Genomic DNA, 20,156 nt, shown 5'->3' on the forward strand with positions numbered 1-20,156 from the left:
AAGAACTTGTTCACTCTATAATAAACGTTGTATATTTAACACATTCTGAATAGCTCTGCAGTAATGGTGGGTGACCCCTCCCCCCATGTCACCAGAGTAATCTCCAGGAAAGAAGCAATATCAGTGAAATAGAAAAAGCTCACTTTTGAAAAGAAGCTCAAAGAAAACTAAAGATCAAGTAGTCAGTTCCAGGAATATTTTCCCCACCTTACTCAATTCACTAAATGTATTTTGAAATACACTGTGATTTATTTGCTTTGAGAAATATCTCCTGTACATCTGGTATACACAAATGATGCCTAAAGAATAAAAAAGTGTTAAACATCCGTTAAAAACTGAACAAGTGAGCAATTTCCAATAACTTATGTGACAGGGCATCCATCAAAGACTTTTCAGTGAGAGTGGTGAGAAGGTACTGAAACAAGCAGAAAAAAAATGTATTTCTGTGTAAACTCCACTTTGTGATATATAGGAATAGATCCCTGACAAGAGATTAAACAAAATTCAAATCAGGGGGGAAAAAAATCAGGGAAAATATGGACTGATTATTTTAACATAAATGGTTAAAATTATAATTTTTCACTGAAAAAATATGGAAAATTTAAATTAAGAAATTTATATTCCTGGAATGTTAGCTGGCTAAATTCTCATAATCTCATATGTAATCTTTTAGCATTATTTATATTTTTAAGGAAAATGCATTTTAAACTTTCCTTCCAAGATCCATCATCATAGATATAAATAAATCTATTTCCATACTGAAATGTTCAAAGTCACAATTCTCCCAAATCCTCCCTGCAGCTTGGGATTTTTCTTCTCCTCCATGGAAAAAATATACAATATGATGGTGTGTTATAAAGAATCACTAAAAAAAATGATTCACAATAATACCCTGAAAGGCAAAAACATAAAACTAATCTACGGGGACCACCTATTACCATCTTTCCAATTCAGGAAACATTGTCATTTCACTGCCAAAAATCTTGTGCTTTAATACACTCATCTATACTCAGTCCTTGAGATGGGGAGGGTGAGATTTTATACACACACAAAAAAGGTTAAAAAACCAAGGACATAGGCAATTGAGCCAAAACCAGATGCTCAAAATATCAAACTTCCACCTGGCTCTGCTAAATTAAGAATTTCAACCTAAGTGACAAAATCTACCGAGACAAGACAACTCAGCAGATAAACTGGCAGCACTGGGCTCACAAGACCTTACATATGTAATATTTGTTTACAAAAGCAGAAATGGATTTTAAAACTATGAGGAAGACAAGGCAAGCTTACAGTCCTTGGAAGAAAGCTAAAGGCCTATTCCAACAACTCAACAGGAGACAAGAACTTATCTGCATGCCTTTGTCCTCTCACAATTTTAAGAAAACTCAGATTGCCTAAGTTCTATTTCCCAAAAAGAACCCCACTGTAACACTTTTTGCTTCAGAAGGCAAGATGGTAAAAATTGTATGGAAATGTCTGTATATATTTATTTCTCTAGATGCTCAGAGACTCACACCTCTCAATACTAACACGAAGTTTCAATTTTACAATGACTCCACAATACGGAAACACAGGAAAGCTAAAAATGCCAAAACAACTATCACTCCCTATACTCATAAGGGGATAAAATTAGCTAAGAAAGTGTCTAATGAAGCTTTAAAAAAAGAAAATGAAGTGAAATAAAATAAAACCCACCTTGAAAGAACACCTTATCAGTTTGATATTTATAAGACAGGGATTTTTGTGATATTCTATTAATACAGTCTTTAAAGTTGCTGAAATATCTAGTAATGAACACCCCACAGTAACAAAATTCTGGAGGAAAAGAAAAGCTAGTCATTTAGAATATAAATTTCCTTTTTACGACACAAACGTTTTCTAAGTCAAAAGGAAAAGCCTGTTATTAATCTATCACTGTCGATGGTCCCCGACTTACTATGGTGCAACTTACTTTGATTTTATGATGATGGTGCAAAAGTGATACACATTCAGGAGAAACCATTTTAAATTTTTATCTCTGCCAGGGCTAGCAATATGTGGTAAAATACTTTCTTGTCATTCTGGACACAGGCAGGGAGCCTCAGCCCCCAGTCAGCTAAGAGATCAGGAGAGTAAATAACAGATACTCCACAGTGCAGTGTTGTCAGATGACACTGCCCAACTGCAGGCTAGTGTAAGGGTTCTAACGATGTTTGAGGTAGGAGAGGCTAAGCTATGACTGTTCAGTAGATTAGTTGTATTAAATGCATTTTTAACTTAATATTTTCAACTTACAATGGGTTTATTGAGAAGCATCTATAAGTTGGGGAGCATCTATATTAGACAAGGGAAAATATATGTCAGGGGTCCTCAAACTTTTTAAACAGGGGGCCAGTTCACTGTCCCTCAGACTGTTGGAGGGCCGGACTATAGTTTAAAAAAACTATGAACAAATTCCTATGCCGGACTATAGTTTAAAAAAAAACTATGAACAAATTCCTATGCACACTGCACATGTCTTATTTTGAAGTAAAAAAACAAACAGGCAAAAACACCCACATGTGGTCCTCAGGCTGTAGTTTGAGGATGCCTGATATATGTTATATCAACCTACATATTCTTCCCTTGTCTAACCTAGGAATTAAGGAAATCAACCAAACTGTACCTGGTACTAAAGAAAAATCTTCAACATATTAAAAAAAAAAAAAAAAAGACTGTAACTGTTTCACAATAAATAAGTCTACTGAAAAATTTGCCAAGTTTTTTTTAAATAAGTAATTTTTAAAGTGAAAAAGGGTTTTGCCTCTCAACCCTTATTTGCTAAGCATTTCCAGCCATAAATTGGCATAATGGAAATTTGTAATATAGAGGTATACTAACAAATTACAAGTTAAAAAAAGGAAAAAAAATTAACAAGACAACCTAAAAACTGCTACCTATTCTTATGACATTCTTGGTTATTTTACCTATTCTAGCTCTCCCCAAAGTCCCTATTCTTCTCTGCATGAAGATTTCTTATAAGTAAAATGTATCTGTTATCACCTAAAAGTATTCAGCAGCATTCAAAAGGGAAATATGCCATTAAAAGCATCACTGAAAGCCTAACCCATAGCTCTAGAAAAATAATACCCTTTCCAAAAATAGATGTTTTTATGAAAACCAATCTCCAGAAACTTATTATTGAAATCAAAGGGGAAGATGCACCTAGCACAGTGTTGCTCACACAAGAATCGTATTTTATTTTATATGATGGAATACAAAGCTAGAGATATAGAAAATCATCTTCCCTTGAAATAAACTCTCTTCATGACCTTACTAAAATGAGAGTTATGATGCACATTACGGAGGTGAAAGCCAAATGTGTTCAATTTTACTATACTTCTACTTTTTGTTCAGCTTCCTAAATTTACCATTTAAACCATAACAAAACATATATCTTTTAATACACAAAAGCCTTAAAACAAATATTGCCTTTCAAGCTTAAGTGCCTTCTGTTTCTGCTTAGCAGATTTACATTATTTGAAATACAGAAAGAATAATCAACTAGTGCTATAAACCATCTAGTATCTTGAACCAAGTAAATATACAATAAATGTTTCTTCCCAAATTCAAATATACAAAACAGTGGATTTAGCATTAAACTACAATATGTAAGTCCTATGAAAAACCAGAACCAGTGAAGACTTCCACATCTGTAAATGAAACCAGCCCAAAGCAAATGAACATTCTACACATTTTATGTCCTCCATAGAATTAATTCACAAGTCCGGGCGCAGTAACACCAGAGCATTACGTTTTCAAACAGTTCTATAAGATATCAACAAAGCAGCAATACTGGCAGCTAAGTAATAACAAGTGGGAACACACCTAACCAGGATAAGCTACATCTGTGGGTCCCAGTGCAAAATGAAAATGCAGGGTACCCTTGTCCAAAAATTCTTAAGAATTTCAAGATGGAGGAAAGTGTGCATATGCACAGGTCTCAAACCTATAAAGTAGCCCTGCCTGAATATCTATGCAAGTAAACAAAGAGCTGGGGTAGACTGCTATGGGAAGGTTTTCCACAGGGTGGCACACCATCCAGGCCCAGCACCACCCTACCTACCCAGCCTCCTCACAAGACCACCAAAAATGTAACCAGACCAAGCTAAATAAATACCACCCATCTCTAGCCTCTCACTTCTAAATAAATCTTGTGAGTGATAAAAGTGGCGATAAAAATGTGATGACTTGCTAAATTCAGTAAGACTTCAAATGAGAGCAAAAGAACTTACTCTACCATGCAAACAAGCGATCAAAAAGGTTAATGGTAAAGTCTGACTCGATAAGCTATTTCTAAGTATCCAGCCCTTTGGGGGAGAAGAACATGAAAGGTAACATGCTACTGTGATGCTCTTGTGCCATGCTAATTCCTAAAAAGGTCACAGGTTTTAAAGAAAAGAAGAAAAAAAAATTCCAGCGAAGAGAAAGGAAAGGCTGATCCCAGCTTGGAAGTCAGGGTATTCTGGATGGCTTTGCTATGTCCTTAAAGAGAACTTGAGACTTGCTTCTAGAATAGAAAAGAAAGGTGGGTGGGAAATGCATTATTTTTACTTGATTAGTCCCCAAGGCTGGAAGAGCTGAGAATGGTTGGTTACAAGGATTCAGCCAGGAAAGCCTATGTACAAAGAACCAAATATGTACCAAGAACCAAAAGGCTGGTCCTAGGAACAGGATAGTAGAAATGTCACAGCACTGTTCTTCTTTAACCTACTAGGAGCTAGGTCTTAACTAAAACCCCAGAAACTGAGACAGAAGGTCCTTGTTTCTCTGGTGAAGTGTTAACCGGAACAAACCAACACCAAAACGGAACTCTAACAACTAATACATCTTGGGCCTAGAGAAGGAAAATAAGGTTCCGCGATAAATATTAATAACAGGTGGACTGGCAGACACCAACCAGCACTGGGTACTTGTCCTACAAAGAGTGTATCCCAAACATTAAATTCTCTTGAACCCCGGGGTAAGAGCATGGGCAGCTGAAAAGAGATGACGTGACACGTTCCCAAAAGCATACACTACACATGAGATGAAACACCTAAAGACAAGGAGGAAGGAAAGGGCTTAAACACCTAAAGGTCTGTCTTTAATGGGGAGGACAAAACTCATTCCCCAAAAGGTGGCAGTACAAAGTCACCCAACTAGCAATAAGGGACCAGTTTTAATCACACCAAAACAAAAATACTCTCCCAAGGGCCAGGGAGGCAGGGAGGGAGAGGAATCACAGAAAATTGGATGTAATGTGATTTCTCGTAATCCAATTTTTCCTACCCCATTCCAGCCATTATCTTCCAGATGTCGTCTTCTTTCCCTTTCCCCATTTTGCAAGAGAACTTCCCCTAAAAGCATGCCCACCCCCACTCTAACCTTAGCAGTGTTAAATTAACATCTCTACAAACCTCCTATAAAGAAAGACCCAAAAACAACTGCAGTAGCATTCAGGTCCATACAGCAAAACAGTCACTATTTCTATACCCAAAGGTCCAGAAGAGAAAGTAGATCCAGGGCAGCTTTTCCACTCACTCACCAAAATGGAGACTCCAGGTCAGCTTCCGCAAGAAAGCGCAACCTTAGCACAAATGGGAAATTCAAACGACTCTGGGAAATGATTGAGAAAATTGTCTTCAAGGGCAACTGAACAGTATTTCAAACAAACAGATTTTACTTGAGGGGATGGGGAAATTACACCCCATCTGGTATTCGAATGGTTTTAAATGGACTTATTTGACATAAGTTTTGAGGCTGAGCTACATTTTTATGAAGAAAGAACTAATAAGGACAAGACCACCAGAAAATTAAGTTTTAAAAAGCTCTTTTGACCTTGCCAGAGGTATTACATTTTGGCATTGCTAAGCACCGTTCTTTGGGGGAGGGAATAAAGGAGAGTAGATAGATACCCGGTAGCAAATCCTCTTCCTGCATTTTCAGAAAATGCAGAGAGACGACAGGACACGAAAATTTTTATCATAAAGATGGTCTTTAAATATGCACACAATTCTAAATGACCATCTGGACAGCTACAACTCCGTGCTCCTCACGTCTAGAGGCACGGTGTTGCGCTCTGGATAACAAGGATAACAAGGATATCCTCAAGGATAACAAGTAGGCTTTTAAGGAAACGCGGTGGAAAGACTGTTGGCCGGTCAGTGTCTCCGCCACTGGAAGAGCACCTGCCGGTAAACCAAGGCTGGCCCTCCTGGCTCCGCCAATCTCACCAGTGCACGCACACACGTCCGCGCACCGGCGGGGCTGGCGGAGCAGCTGCCGCAAGCACGGCGAGCGAGCTTAAGTCCCCGAGCCTGCCTCTCCCGGCCGAGCGCCCGCGCTTCCCGCGCAGCGCACCGCTCGCGCGCAAACCCGGGATGTGACCGCGAGCGGCGACCTCGCGCGGCCGCGCCCGGCCTCACCTAACACGCGCGAGGAGGATCGTCATTGCTCCTGCTCCGGGCACCCACAGCCCCGTACCACGTCCGCACACAGCGTGGCCGCTGCAAGTCTCCAGACGCCCCGGGAGCTCCAGGAACCGTGCGCGAGGAGGCGCCGTACCAAGTGGGCATACACCACCCCGGTGTGTTCGGCAGAACCCAGTGCACACATCCTCCCACAAGGCGGGGTTGCCAGTCCACCACAGGAATCTTGCCCTTTTTCTAGAAAACCCCCCTCCCCCACTTTCCCTCCAATACACTCACCTGCGTCTCGGCGCAGTTTCCTGCTCGCGCTACACGCGGCCGTACCCAGGCACGTCCACGCCCGTGCACGATGCCTGGCGCGACTGGCCCCGCTCGGCTCTCGCCACCCCCAACCTGCTTGTGCCCACAGGAGGGGCGGTGCCACCTCCCAAGGCGCCCAATTCCCTCCACTCCCGCCGCAAGGGGCCGAGCTCTAGGAACTTCGCGGGCACAACCTCCGCCGCCCCCACCGGCGTTCCCGCCCTGAGCCGGGACGAGGACGACGGGCGAGGCGAGGCCGGACCTCCCCCGCTCCAGCGAGGCGCAGCGGGGACGCGCGCAGCCCCGAGCCTCGGCGTCCAAACAGCACCAGGGGCAGAGCCGGGCGAGGCGCGGCCGCCGTCCCCGCCCCCACCCCTACGCCCCCCGCACTTGCCTGCTGCGACTCGGAGCTGCAGCTACTACGGCTCGTGCCGCCGGCCGTGAGCACAGCCGCGGGGGAGTCGCTCCGAGCGAGCTCCGCGGGGAGGCGGCGGCGGGAAGGCGGACTGGAACCCGGCGGAATCTCCGCCCCACCCGCGCCGGCGACCGCCCTCCTCACCCGGCCGGCTGCTGCCTCAGTGACGCCCGGGCGCCGCGGTCCCGCCGTTTGTAGCGGGGCGGGGAGGAGGGGCTTGCCTGGAAGAGCGCCAGGAGGCGGGGCCGGCGGCGAGTTCGCGGCGCCGCGGCCGCCGCCGGCGCGTGCCCTGCCCGGCCGCTCCGCCGGTCGCTGCCCGCGGGTAGACGCCGGGCTGCGGCCGCCCAGCTCCGTCCCTCGGTGCCTCCCAGTCGCACCGGACTCCCCCACAAGGCCTCCCTCGCACCGCGCGGACAGCGTGGCGCGCCCAGAGGCGGCCGATTCCAGGTGCAAGTTTGCAAACCCCGAGGCTCCGGGCGCTAACGCGAGTCCGAGTGGCCAGCGCGGGGGTCACTTTGGTATATATGTGTGTGTTTCAAATATATATATATATACACACACGCACATATATACATATATAGCGCAAGCAAAGTTAAAAGGCTCTTGCCCCCCCACCCCCACTTAACACCCAAAGGGTCCTGTCCCTTGACGGGAAACTAAAGGCTTGGCCCCCGCTGCCCCTCCCTGCTTTGCTGGATGGAATCTGACGTTTGAATAAGCCCGTAGTACCTGTGCGGGGTGCTATACTCTGCTTCAAACGCAAAGTAGGAAATCCTGCACTCGACTATGCAAGCGCCCGCAGCTAGCCGCATCCTTCCAACGCCCCCCACGCAAGCCCCGAAATGGCCAACTCTTCACCGAGGGGGCGTCCCACCGCTGCCTCGCCTGGGCCCGCCCCCTCGCCGGGCTCAATCCCTTTTCCCGCAGAAAAACCTGTGTTTGTCCTCAGACCCGGCCCCACGATTACGAGTCAAAACCGACCCCGGAGCCACGCGGCGGGAGCACGTTTTTACACCTGCTTGGCCGCTTAATTGCAAGAACACCTGTCGTGTTGGGTTTTTTTTTTTTTTCATTGCAAACGCTTCCGTTTTAATCCTTCTCCCTAAAAAAAAACTACCTTTAAAAATACCACCTGTCATACCTACCTGAAATCGCAGGAGGTAAGAGAAAGGAACTGAGCAGTGGGCGACGGAGTCGCCGCAAGAACGTGACCGAGGTTACAGCTTCAAGGGCATGATGCGGGTTTGATGCAGCAAGGTCCGCTAAGGGCGCCCAGAGCTCCCCGCCCCCACGCGACGGGCGGGGCGGGGAGTGGGGAAGGGAGAGGACTCGTCTAACCCAGGGCGGGGGTGGGGGAGTAAAATTTGCCCTCTATGGCGAAGTCAAATCAGCTTAGTAAAGTGGAGGACTCAAACACGGTCAAAATGGAGACAGGCCATCCCTCAATTTGGGAAACCCAGACTGGGGACACCGGAAAACAGCTAATACATTCTATATTAGCATTTCTGTCACCCCAAATCCGATTTGTAATCAAATGACCTTAATTGACTTTGTACGGGTTCCTGGGAAAACCGCTCATAGCGCCTGCGCCTCTTTGACCTCCCTCTAAACAGTTAATTATAATATTCCCATCCCAGGCACGCAGAATTGCTAAGAATACCTGTTTCCAAACGTTGGGTGAAAATGGGCCTACCTAGTTTGTCAACCCAAGCCTAAAACTCTTACAACGACCTACGCCCTACTTCCTGAATCTGACTTCTTGAAGTTACCAGAGACCTCTCAACAGAGTTCCCCAAGTCTTCCAAACCACTTCTGCCCATGATCGTAGCGTTTCTGCGGAGAACTCCAGAACAGGTAGCTTTATAAAGCGGGGTGCCCAGGCACTTGGTTAAAAGAGGGAAAGCAAAGCGTAAGTGTCTGCTGTAAGACAGACTCAGGGAATGGCAGCAATAACTAAGGGAGATAGTTGTTGTTCTTTTTTTTTTTTTAATTTTTAACCCCATAAAAAGCGACTTTGGAACACTCAACATTTTCTTTTTTGCGGACTTATTTGTCCAAATTCTGACACATCTTTCAGATGTCCCATTTAAGAAGCCATTTTACAAGGAAGTCCCGTGGGTCCAAACAGATTTCCTACTCTTCTGTTCCCCAAAATGTGAACACCCTTTTCCTGACCTTTAGGGACTGGTTTTCAATTAGGAAAATGATTTCTTCGGTTACCATTGTCTGCTCTGCACTTTTTTTCCATTTCATTTTAAGCCTACATGTTATAGGTTGCCGTTAACAGTGTAGGCCTAGGAAATAAAATGTACTCATCTCCCCCCACCACCACCACCATCCAGAGGATGGGTATAATAGTGTGTGGAGAAGGGCTGAAGGTTTAGGATCTTAACCAACCCGAGTGTTTGCACATGAGTGGGGGAGGGGAGAGAATCCATGCATTTCGGGGAGAAAGTACAGAGACATGCATCCCCGTCCAGCAGCGCAGCGCTGAGCAAATACTAAATGGTTGGCTATTTCTCTCACCCTCGCCACAATAAAGCCAGACCTGCAGCTGGTAATTACGAGAGAAAATACACAGTCTCAGCATCAGTTCTGCTAACCGGTACTTGAAAATGGAAAACGAGGAACGTATCCAACCTCCAATTTGCCACAGTTGTATAGCTCTCGTATGAATTCTTTACAGACGTGAAATAGGCAGGTACGTAACAACGTGCTGGGCATAAATTAAGCAACAATGGCCACGCGAGGTCCTGTCCGCTGCGGAGCTCCCATGGTGGGCACTGCCACCTTGCCAGCCCTACCCCCTACGCCCCCACACCCCACCCCACGGCAGAGTCGAGTCCGGGAGGCTGGCGGTGCGCTGGCTTTCCGGACCCGGAGGGTGGGTGGGGTGCAGAGCAGCGAGACACTAAGCCAAGCCGGCTTTGTACCTTTTCCCCATCCCTGCCTCTCAAGCCCCACACGGGCGCCCTCGCGCACACGCTCACCCACACCCTCTCCCTCTCGTGCCGGCAATTTAAACTTCTCTGTGGCAAAGCCGGCACCTCGTTCCGCCGCCGCCGCCCTGCCTGCCCCGCGAACGTCCTCCCCCTTTCCCACACCGACCCTGGATTCTCCCCGCCGCAGGAGAAAGCCAGCTGGTCCCCCCCTAAACCCCGAGAAATCACGAAAGTTAAAACGAAGCGTATGCCTGTCTGCCCAGCTTCCCATCCCCAACCACCTTCCTCCCGGCGTCCGCTTAACAATAGCTATTCGAGCCAGGGGGAGCGGCGAGGAGGGGCGAGGGCTGCGCGGCCGAGTTGGCTCCCGGGCTGCCGCGAAGCGCCGCGCCGCCAAGGGGTTCCCCCTCACCCCGAAGGCGAAGTCGGCCGCGTAGGACCAAGGACAGAGCTTGGCAGCCACTTCCCGGCGCCCAGCACCGCGAGGCTCCCGGCAGCCGCCACTTCGCAGACACAGCTCCGAGGATCTTATTTACGCTTTTCTGAACAAAGGGAACCTCATATCCGGCACAGGCTTGAGGATTCGGCCCCAAATTGGCTATCTCCTTTTAAAACTGAACCACGGCCACGGGAGTCCGTGAAGTAAAAAGCCCGCATACAAGGATGAGTTCTGACAGCTTCCAACCGCCCCGGCCGCAGCCCAGCCCCAGCCCTCAGGCGGCGTGTACTTTTCTCAGTCTACTACAACTCGCTGCCTGGTGCGGCGTCGCAATTCCATCTGGCAATCCCATCGCCCCGGCACATGCTATCTGGTTAATGCAATTAAGCCCGGGGATTCGGCTGGTCTAATCTGCAAGTCCAGCCTTCTGATTCCCCTTAATGATACTAAAGCCTCTCCTTCCGTGGCTTTGCGAAAAGTAGAGGCATGCATTCCCCCCCCCCCCAAAGACCCAAGTTAGCCCTCTCTTCCCACGAAATGAACTTCCCATCTCAATCCCGAAGCTCACTCCTCATTACCCTCCCCTCGCACCCCTGCTCTGCCCTGGCCACATTTACCCCCCAAGTTTCCGCCGCTGACATTTGCGAATCCCAGTACGTTAAGCATGCGTCCGCCGTCTTTCAGAATATAGCTCTCTAGAATTAAAAAGCAGAACAGCAGCTTTGAAATGAGGCAAACATGTGCAATTAACTTCATATTCTGTATTCCGCTCACTTACAGGTTGTCTGGGTTTGCCAGCGCATCGCTGCAACTAATGATTAAAGAAACCAAACCGAAACTTACCTTTCTCCCTTAAGGTTTTTGTGTATGTGTGTTTTTAAAGTAACGGTGCAGTTCTCCCAATAAGGATGAGCAAGAAGCTGCTGGATAGTTCTCTTAAGACAGCACGAAACCTAAACTGTGCTCGGCTTAAAAGAAGCAAATAAAAAGAAATGCTTTCGACCCCGAAGTCCAATGCTAAAAGAAATGGCGAAAAAAAAAAAATATGAAAGGGGAGGGGAAACTTAAAAAAGAGAGTTTAAAAAGACGGAGAGACTGCCCTCCTATTGCCGTTCAACTAAACAAAAAGGGACAAGAAAAACAAACCAAGGAACAAAGAAAAGAGACGAAAGAACGTTTTTTCAAAAAGACGATGTCTTTCTCCTTGTTGCTTTTTAGTAGGTCGCTACAGGAGTAAGCTGCTGCATCTCTAAGTGAGAACAGAAATAAGGGGGGAGAACGTCTTAAAAGGGAGGTGGACTGGACCACAGATTTATAGCACCGTATCACCAACCCCTTCTCTGCCTCCGCACTGCCGTGTGTGCAGCTGCTCTGCCAGGCGCCTATCCCGGGCAGCACGCGCGGAAGTATACGCCGAGTCGCGCCACAACGTAACTTGCTCATCGCCCCAGGATCCTGATTGGTTCAGACGCTTCCATTGAGGCCGCCCAGGCGGAGCCGCGCGATATGATTGGCTGGGAGCTTGTGTCACTCTCGAGAGCTCAATGGAGTCCCGTTTCAAGGTAAGTTGTGCGGGGAGGTACACACTTAACACTGGCGGCGAAGGGAAATGCAAGAAGCAAAAAGAAATGGGGAGAGAGCAACGTGGGAGGGTTGGAGCTCTACTATCAGAGTTTGCGATGTGGCACAATCTTCTTTTCTCTAAAAGCTTTCTACTTCAGAAAGATTCATTCCTTTGCCATCACTGCTGCATCTATGGCATGTTTCTTTATAACATTAAACTCTCTGTCCGGTATGTATGAGTCATTGAGAGCTCCTTCTCTTTGATCTGAGTGAAAGGGAGGAATGTACATCCATTACTTGCTCGCATGCCTTTTTCGATTTGTGTTCCAGTACTGTATTTTGTATTAGGTATTGGGCAATTGTATGTCTTTCTCTATTTTAATATATGCATATTGCAGATCTCTCTCTCTCTCTCTCTCTCTCTCTCTCTCTCTCTCTCTCTCTCTCTCTCTCTCTCTCTCTCACACACACACACACACACACACACACACACACACAGAGCATCCTTTTAGGATAAGAATGAAGTGAGAAATGCTCTCAGAGCTGCACGGTTTGAATTAGCTTTCACTTCATATTAGAACAGAAAAGTGTAGGATAAACATCCTATCCAGGAAAAGAGGTACTGAGTAGAGCTAAGGTCCTTCACTTTGAGATGTCTGATGACTCAAAAAGAGCAGCTGTACATAAAATTAGAACAAGCCACTCCTCTGCATTTGCAGGCAGTACAGTTCTTGGACCTCACATGTATTGCTGACAGCAAAGATAGTTGAACCTTTATCAGGACTCTTTCTCTGAGGATATACAAACTTTAACCAGAAGACCAAATGCTGTCAATGTTTCTGCTTTATAGATGAAGAATACTTTATTACAACCCCATATTTTAATAACATTCAGGAGACTGAAATACAGTTTTATTCATGATATTTATTTCTTCCTCTAAGTGAAAGTGAGGTCCTCAGGATCGTCTGGATGTGTAAGTAGAGATAATATTCACTCGACCTAAGTCTTTTCCAGCCAGAATTTCTCCTTTCAGTCTTGAAAGATAGCACCAACTTCCTAGACAGTACTTACATTTCTTACACAATGCAATATATCTTCTTTAGAGGCACATGCCTTTTTGAAAGGAATTTCTTTACCTATTCATTGCTAGTCACTATGTTTGAGAGTGCCGGAAAGAGAAGGCACAGGTAAGAGTTAGAGATTCCAGGAGGGTGGTGTGTCATAGAGTGGAAAGGGACAGATGGTCCCAGAGGAAAATGACTTGAAAGTGAGGAATAAAGTAAATCAGTGTTTCTTGATGGTGTCTTTGAATATTGATAAATGATTAGTGGTAAATAACAGAAGATCTGTTTGTCTCCCTGATAGCTTGTATAATAATGTCCGAGTTCTATTGCTTTGCCTTGCAACAACTGGGAGTTGAGAAAGAAGGCCTGACCCTATATTATCTTATAATTAGCAATTCACATTTATAATAATCATGCCCTAACTATCACCCCCCATTTTATATAACAGGCCCTGGGGTCTTAATTTAAACTATAACTACTCTATATACCTGGGTAAAACTCTTGGCTAGAAGAAAGAAAAGCAATTTGAAGAAATGAAATTAAGGGGTTGGAGAAAGGACAGAAAAACTCCATCTTATCTAGAATAGATGTATGACTAACAGAAGATTGGGTTTGTAGTCATCTTCCTTCAACCCCTCTCCTTGCCCCAAGAGAAATAACTCTTAAATAAATACAATCTGGGCAAAAGTATAATAGTGAAGATTTATCTATTGTGAATTGTCTTTTCTCCTTGTTACCATGCTCTTAAGTTAATATTGAATTAGTTGTACATGCTCATGTAATCTCAGCATTTTTGAGAAAATCTTTACCATTATAATTATATAACTGGGTGGAGACTAACACTTTGTTTTATTTCTTGGTGCATGTTTGTAACCACAAGAAAAAACTATAGATTAGAGTGGTATATTTTCCAAAAGGATTTGGGGTGGGGGGAAAATGCGGAAAGCCGAGGGTGATATGGAGTAATGAAAATCTACCATTTGTATTACATAAAGAAATTACACATAAAATGGTAAATGTCCATTCAAATGCAAAATGCTAAATTCTGTAGACTTAGTATATATGCTTTTTTTCAGTTTTGGCAGAACAAAATATTTTCAAAATATTGTCATCCTTAAACATGTTGTCTTTCTATGTAGGTACAATGGACTTATATTATTTAAGAAATTGAAAATATGTTAAAATGCTAGTTTACTTTTTCAATAAAACAGATGCTTTTAAATTTGAAAACTTTTACATGGATACACAAACCATAGGCAACATGTAATTTTCAACTTGTGAAAATAAAAATTGAATGCAGCTACTTTAAAACAAGAGATATCTGGATGTAGATTTCACTTTGGAATTCTTGTGTCATAGCCTGAAACGTTAACATATACTATTTTGTGATTAATGAAGGTTATATGCAAACATCTCACTCCAAGTTAAGCAGAAATGTAATCAACCCCTCTTCATTCATAGTTAGGTAAAATAATTATCCACAGCATCTGATCTTGCATTAGAAAAGCATTTAAAAGACGTTCGAGTTATGATTAACTCATGTTAGCTCTGACATATCTTCAAAATCTTTGGCATTATTTTTGAATTGCAGCAGAAAGAGGGGAAATGGAAGAAGTCACCACCGAGAACTTGCAGAAAAAGTTCAATGTGGATAGAATTGTAAAAAAAATGGTTTTCAATGCTGAAAAAGTAATTAATTCAATGAATTATTTTACTAAAGTTTCTTTTTAAAAGAACAGTCATTTACAGGAATATGTAAAGCTATTGTGGACAATGTCTTTTAGGATAAATAACCTCTTTACACTAGTCCTTCTGGGGCCAAGGAAAGGAGTGATTTTAGCATTTTGTATTGAAGGATGCTGTAAACTACTTGTAACTTTTTAAAAGTAAATAAAGCAGTTAAGCTGTGTAAATGAGTTTACAATGCTTGGTTTAAGGCATTAATTCCAAACAGCACACCCTCTCAGATGAATAACAATATTATTCTGTGTTAGTTTGCTGGGCTTTGGGGGAGGGTGGGGATTGTGGTTTTATAATATTGGAAATGTAATAGTTTAACACTTGCATGAGAAATATAAATATTATACAACTTGCTGTTGCTCCTTTATTTATTCTTCTTAAAGTAGTGTGTCAACTTTACTTCCACGGTTTGGAAAACAAAACAACTAAAAAAAAATTGTAGTGAAAATTGACACCAATGTGAATGAAGACCGTGGCAACCGTGCAAGAAAATGAGGAAGGAATTAGCACCATGGACAGAGACAAGCAGCCCCTGAATTGAGGTTTGCAAAGCCTGATAGTGTTTTCTGTCCCTCCCTGTGAGAGACGGAAACTGCGCTTCTTGGGAACATTTCATTCCACGGACTTTAAGGAAAAGACTGTCCTACTCCAGAAAAAGACATTTGTTTTGAATTAGGCTGGCTTTTGTTTAGAACTCGGCCAGTGACAAACCGCCAAGAGAGTTAGAGCCCCGAACTCGCTGCGCACTTTCCACTGTCTTTCCGCATACACTCTTTTGCCCGGATAAGCCTGACTTTCATCAAAACGTTCATGCAAAATGCAAATCCAGGTAGTCTTCGAAAAGTCTGTTATACCTACTCCAGAGTATTTACTCGTCAAAATTCCCGGTGGGAATCACAGCAAAAAAATGCCTACCTGCTCACCGTCGCTCCCCTCCCTCAATTCTTCTCCCGGCTCCCTCCACCTCCTGGCAAAGGGGCAAAGCCTGTTATCCGAAGGTGAGGGACCTGCAAGACTATTTTGCAAAGTACTCCTTATATTGCAAACACTTTCCGTAAGGGACAGTGCCAGGGGCGTCAGTGAGCAGGATTGCAAATATTCTTTACTTTCTCTTTACCTTGTGTCTTTAAACTCCTGTTAGAGAGGAAAGGGTGTAAAGTAAGAAGCACACTCAACGAATATCCCCCTGAATCCTGAGGTTGCTGTTTACATTTAAGGAAACGTGAACTGTTTATTTATATGTTTAAAAAATAAATAAATGTAACGTGTTGCAGTAAATCTTTGAGACCAGCCTAGATTATTCTCTTTCCCCTACACACACACACACACACACACACACACACACACATCTTTTTTTTCTGGGCAAAATTTGTGCGAGGTTCATTCTCCTTTAAATGATGTGCCTGCAGATATTCAGACTCAGATCTGTTGCACGTGCCCCACAGTGTCTCTCGGAAAATATATTTGCAGCCTCGGATCGACGGATCGACGATCATTTCTATAAACGCTCCCACTAATGTCCTCAGATTTTCCTCCCTACCTTTACTCAAAGCAACTTTTAAAAGGATAAACTCACATCTTTCTTCAGCACGTAAAGGGGGAATCTATGAGGGTGCGGTAAGAAAAACTGGAGGTGAGAAAGGGCAAATCAGAGCCTAGTGTCCATTTCTTTCAGGGATCCTAACAGCCTTCTCTAAGCTTCCTCCTGGAGCCGATACATCTCATGCAAAATTAATACAAGTAATTAAAAATAGCAGTTTCCAAAGTTAAAGGAAACCATCTGTCTCAGCTGGTAGCAATCAGTCTTTTCGCCGGCCCCTTTACTGGGACCTGGGAAGAAACGGATTTTCTGCTTCCGATGCTCAGAGGCTCTTGCTTATATTGAAGATTTATGTTTCCACTTGTGCGCGATGCACGTCTAATTTGAAATAATAAAGCCGGGCTGAGCAACCAGTCAATCAGCGCTATCAACCGCGCTCGCACGCACGCCGCTTTGCCCCCCACCTCCCTCTGGTCTCTAACTCTTTCCCTCCTCCCCCTGTCGCTCTCCTTGCTCTCCCCCTCCTCTTTCCTCCCTCCTCGGCTCTCACACACACTCACACTTTTCCCCCCACGTATGTTCAGATCAAGCCCTTGCCCCACAGAGCAAGTGACGGCACCGGGGCACGGTGACAAAGGCGGAGTTTGTATCAGAAGAAGACTGAGGCCCGGGGAGACACAGCGGCTAGAGAAACAGCTGTCTTATCAGCCCGCTGCAGAGATGGAGATGGCTCGAGAGGTCCTCAACAGATAATCACTTGAATAGGTTTGCAATGCGCCAAACTTCACGCTTGATAAGGCCAACCCAATGTAGAGAGCAGCCCAGATCCTGCTCCATTCTGTTTTATCTGGGCTGTAAATTAAGAAATTGAAATTCAGGTGGCAGAGGCAGCAGTCTGCTGATAGACCGCTAAAGTAAACTGTCATTAAAATGCTTTGGGCAGACAGAGAGGGGGCGCCTGGAATGGGATATTATCTTTAAAAAAAAAAAATGGGGTGGGAGAGGTAGGAAGAAGAAAAAGCCCACCACGGCCTTAAAAATTATTTGGAGAAGGGAATCTGTGAGGAGTGGAAAAAGGACACAGCATCTGGCCATGATTCCTAAGCATAGGTACTATGAATAAACAATTTGAAAAGTACAGTATAAAGTTGTGCGAAGTTTGGTGTGATAGAGATTAAGAAACAATTTAAACTAATCTGGTATAAAAGGAAATTGTCTTTATCTGAGCAGGGGGCAGAGGAAGTGGATTCCAAATGGACTCTAAAGCTTTCCTTTCATTGTAAGAAAAGCAGATCAACTGGATACAGAGGAGTTACCATAAACTAGTTAACCTGGCCTTTTTGTTAAAGGGCCACAGGAGAGATTCCAGGATGATTTTTAGAATAGCCTAAGAAGTTGTCATCTACAGGAAAGAATCTGCTTCGCTACTTACAGAAATAACAGTTATATTTCCACTACCTCCTCCCTTCACCCAGGTATTTACTACAGAGTAATTCAGGAAACAAAATATTCTAGGTATGTATTTTAACACATACCTGGTTCTTGACAGCACACTTTATATCTACGTTCTTCTGTGTGCTTTTATGGATACGAGGTTTGAAGTTTTATACATTATCTAAATAAATGTTCCCCCCAAATTTAATATGTATAATGACAAGCATATAGCCAGTGACCTTGTTGTCTTGATTAACTAATGACTTAGTACTGCACTTTGTTCTTTGTGTCTTAAGTGGATTGCAAGTTCATTGGTGTCCATTTATGAGGTGTATAAATATGAGAGGATACATTGCATTTTCCACACAGCATTTATATTTTAAGTCTTAGAAAATATATAAAATGTACCTCCAGCTGACAACATATAGTTGATACAGCTTTAGAAAATCAGGATTGTTTTTTCATGGGGAGGGATAAAAACTTACCTATTGGGTACAATGAACACTATTCAGGTGATGGGCACACTAAAAGCCCGACTTAAGCATTATAAAAGGCATCCATGTAACAAAAACACTTGTACCACCTTAATATTTTGAGATAAAAAAGTTCAATCAGTTTTTATTTTGTTTAACCCCAAAACTTTGATCAATGTCAGAATGCACTTAACTGACAATAGAAAGCATGCTTAAATCACTTTGGGATGAAGAAAACTTAAAGATGACTTTCTTGGAAAAAGAAATAAGAAAAATTTTAAGATTTTTAAATATTTCAGTAGTTATTAAACTATTTGGAAATATAAAAAACAATTCTTCTAAACTTTGAGGTTGTTATCTGATTATGCATATGATAGGAAGCAAATATAAGTCATGGAATCTCAAAGACATCTCTGTTAAATAGTTATATACAAAAATCTTTTCATATCTTGTAACACAGAGAACAGGTGTTAGTTTTCTTTTTTAATTCAAGTGTGTGGATGAGTGAGTGCTATGTGTATCCTTTAGTAAGAGATAAATTTATGGTTATATAAGCTAATTTTTCCTTTCCATACCATCATTTTGCATAATGTTATATTGGTTTAAGTAATGGGTACCATATAAGCATATTAAGAAATATTATTTTAATGAATTCCAACATTTTAGGTACTATTATCTTCAATAATCAGATAAGATATTTTTCTGCTTATTGCAAATATTCAAACAAATTTGAATTATCAACTTTAATAAACACCTTAAGACATGGTTTTTATTTTTAGTTTTTCTTAATCAAATTTAATAGATATATACAGTAGACAGTCAAACTATTCTTCATTAATACAGGTAGAACTTTTTAAAGAGGTGAATTTGCATAAGGGTTAAAAAATGCACTTTCACTAAGTTTGAAATGTGAAAAAAAGATATTTCACAAATTTAAATTATAGCATTTCAAAACTAGAGACAATCTTAAGAAGAGAAATTTTCATTATTGAACAGAAAAATGTTTCAGCATGAAATTAATATAAAAACTATCTTGATTTTATACAAATTTTTGTCACAAATTAATGATATATGTGGTTTCTAAAGCTATAACAATTCTTTATGAATGATGAAAAATAATAAAATATCCATAAATATACAATTTATTTTTAAAAGGGATTTTCTATTATTAATTCCTCTCTGTGGGAAATGGGATAGTATATTTTGAAGGCAAAATAGTCTATAATGTATTAAGGTAAAAATATTGGAAGCTTTTGAAATATCCAAAAGTTGTAATATTTTTCTTTATGACTGATCATAATTCTATTACCAAAACTATCATACGTAACTATGTCCTTCTGTATATAACATTTATCATCATAAATGGGTCCTATTTTTAGATATTTATTACTGATCTTTGACCAAAGGCCCATTTCAATTTGATTCAAACATCTTTTGAGTGCCTATCATGTTCCAGAATAACAGAATTAGATTACAGACAAGAAATGCTTAAAGGAAATCAGATTGTTTTTTAGGAAATCCTAGTAAAAGGACAATTTGATAGGTTTAAAAAACTCAGTTAAGGTGTTATACAAAACATTCACAATGAGTCTGTCTTTGTTGTAACTATTCATACTTTTAATTTTTTGTACAGTATCTCTTTATTATTAAAAATTACTCATTTAAATATAAATTGTGATGTTATCCTTCTAAAAACTACAGTTTTGCAAATTGTTTTGACTTCAGACACATGGATTTGAACCTGATTCTATCACTATGGGGCCTTAGATAAATTACCATTTCTAAACCCTGTTTTCCTAATCTATATAATAGTGATAA

The 20,156-nt window shown here is 42.6% G+C and overlaps 1 protein-coding gene across 5 annotated transcripts in view; it reads right to left on the reverse strand.

The window, feature by feature from the left end:
• The window catches only part of ELAVL2 (ELAV like RNA binding protein 2), a 133,356-nt gene extending 121,455 nt beyond the window's left edge, over positions 1-11,901 (reverse strand). For all 5 annotated transcript variants that reach the window (XM_012769798.3, XM_020289336.2, XM_076008778.1 and 2 more), the window contains exon 1: positions 11,368-11,901. The gene's annotated coding sequence lies outside the window, so the exon portion shown is untranslated. The remainder of the gene's footprint in view (positions 1-11,367) is intronic.
• Positions 11,902-20,156: the final 8,255 nt, after the last annotated feature.

This window comes from Microcebus murinus, chromosome 12, assembly GCF_040939455.1.
Source record: "Microcebus murinus isolate Inina chromosome 12, M.murinus_Inina_mat1.0, whole genome shotgun sequence".
Classification (NCBI taxonomy): Eukaryota; Metazoa; Chordata; class Mammalia; order Primates; family Cheirogaleidae; genus Microcebus; species Microcebus murinus.